Source organism: Limulus polyphemus, unplaced genomic scaffold (genome assembly GCF_000517525.1).
Source record: "Limulus polyphemus unplaced genomic scaffold, Limulus_polyphemus-2.1.2 Scaffold3174, whole genome shotgun sequence".
NCBI lineage: Eukaryota > Metazoa > Arthropoda > Merostomata > Xiphosura > Limulidae > Limulus > Limulus polyphemus.
The window spans coordinates 66062-68900 of NW_013668784.1; positions in this window are offsets into that span (position 1 = coordinate 66062).

Genomic DNA, 2839 nt, shown 5'->3' on the forward strand with positions numbered 1-2839 from the left:
TTGTTGGTACCTCTCTATGTTTGTTAAATTCTCCAATCACCATTGGCACCGTTGACCTACTTGTTAATTTGAGTTGACCACCAATCATTCGTTGTTTAATTGTGGTGATAGCACTTCCTTCTTGTGGCGAATCTGACAAGTTGTCTCAATTTTGTTTCTTTTGGCAGCAGCATTCATAGTGATAGTCACTCTTTTCTTGTTTCTTTCCAGCACCACCTTTGTAGATAGTTCCAGATGCTTTATGTTGATATTTCTGCTGTTGTTTGTTGGTGACAGACTTGCACCCATTTGCAATGTGATCCATTTTATAATATCTCTTCTCCCTTTTGTCTGTTGACTTCTTGTCACCTTTGGTGGCATCCTGCTTCTGGTCAGCCATCCCTGGTTTCGACTTTGACTGTTTATTCTTGGACTTGCCAGTTATACTCCCTCCATGGGTTTCTATATATATTGTTTTGTCAGTTTCATCATCTCATCCATGTCTTTTGGTGCTCTCTTTCTTAGAAACAATGACATGTCAGTCAAATACGTGATCATGAACTGTTCACGTATTAGTAGATTTGCCAATCCTTCAAAAATAGCTTTACACATGGCCATGTCAGTCCACCTTGTAAAGTATCACAATAAATGTGCCACAAACTGAAATAAAGTTTCTCCAGTGTCAGGTTTGACTTTTCTGGACTTCCAGCAAAAACCTTCTTTGGTAAGTTCATAGCATTTCAGCAAGACAATTTTTACTTTTCATAGTTCATAGCATCTTCTGATGTTCTGCCCATATACACTTGTAGGCCTTTTCCTCTGAGAAGTGGCATGAGACAGACTATACTGTCGCCTTTGTCTCATTTCTGAATTTGGGCAAATATTTCATACCTCTTCAGGAAGGCACCCATATCGTCTTTCTATTAATCAAATTTGGTCAGCTGGCTTTTATCCCATTGTCATTCTTGGGTCCTCATTTTTCTGTTTGGTGAACTTGGCAATCTGAATTTGAGCTCATATTATCTCTATTTCCAGTCTATCCTTTTTCTCCTCTTTTCTTCTTTCTCATTTTGTGCTCTTAATCTTTATTCCTTACTTCTCAGCCACCCCTTCTCTCTCTTTTGTTAACACTCTTCTCTCTCTAGGTCTTGTTGTTGTTTAACAAACTCTCGTAGATCGCCATCTTTATACCCAAGTCGCTAGCCCCTCTCTACCCACTTATCAGTCGACATGGTTATATAGTGTGGTTCTGACCTCTACAATATTTTCTCCACTACTAAAGCTGTGCATATATAAGCGTATTTGCTGCTGTTGTTTATTTCTACTTGTACCTCCGTTTACCATTGTAGATATTGACTGACTTGTCACTGTAAATTTTTATGAATGTGCTAGATTCTTTACAGTAGGTATCTGTATCTTGTTTGTGGAAAATTTCAACAATAAACAAACAGCACACAGTCCACTTGTTTTAAAACATGTCAAACATATTGTTAGGACAGCGGAAGTCACGTGACCCTAGTAACACGTCTAGAGATTCTAGAAGGATCGGGGAACATCACGAATAATCCAGTATTTGCTAGGCATCCTCTATTACTGTATATACAGTGTAAGTGCGCCAGATAACGTGAGACAATTAATCGGAATTAGATTTGCACACAGAGATAGAGATGGACAATTGAGTCAAGCGCAGTAGTAGGTAAAGCGCGTGAATCGTTCGTTGTGAATTATAGCATGTGTTTAAGTTAAAATGACTGTGGAAATTAAGTGTATTGCAAAGTTGTATTGAGAAATAATAAACTAGTTTTATTTAAGAAAGGATTTGTATCGCTGAAGTTTTTCGGAAAGAATTTCTACGAAAATTAATAAACTAACACAGAGACGTAACAAATTGGTGTCAGAAGTGGAATGAAAAATAAATCTAAAAAGAAGAAGAAGAAGATCGAAACGAGATGTGACAAATTAAACTACAGCTCAGCAGATTTGATGACAGCAATACAAAAACAGCAAAATAAACAAGAAGAGAAGCAACAGCAGTGGCAAGAAAACCTGCAACAGTGGCAGGTCGAACAGCAAAATAAGCAAGAGAGATTACAGCAGTTGTTGGAGGAAAAAGAAAGGAAACAAGAAGAGAGGGTACAGCAGTGGTTGGAGGAGAAAGAAAATAAACAAGAAGAAAGACTACAGTACTGGTTGGAGGAGTAAGAAAATGAACAAGAAGAGAGACTACGGCAGTGGATGGAGGAAAAAGAAAATAAACAAGAACAAAGTCTCCAAGAATTGAGAGAAAGCCAGAGTACACAAATGGAAGACATTAGTAAATTTCAAAGCGAATTAAATACATTAAAGGATGATTTATTGTCTTTTACACAAGGAGGATATATTAACCATCGACTTAATCAGCCCCAGACAATAGTAAGCCCCTTCCAGACCCCGCAGCTAAACCCTAAAGCAGATATTTTCACTCCTGTTAGAAGGCACATCCCAGATATGAATGTCAGCAATAGGGGTGATCTAGTACGAAGGAAGCCACAGCAATTTGATGGGAAAGCACCGTGGGAAGCATATAGAACACAATTTGAGCTCCTGGCAGAGATGAATGTACAGAATGAATGGACAGAGGAGCAGAAAGCAGTATATCTGGCAACGAGCTTGAAGGGACAACCACTGGAAATATTTGGACAGTTATCAGCAGACGACAGTCACAACTATAGAGCACTGGAATCTGCTCTAGAACTCAGGTATGGAACCCAAAATTAGTCTAAAGTCTACAGAGCTAGGATTAGGACGAAAGTCCGTGCTAAAGGGGAGAGCCTGCAAGAGCAGGCACAGGATTTGGAAAGTATGGCACACAAGGCCTACC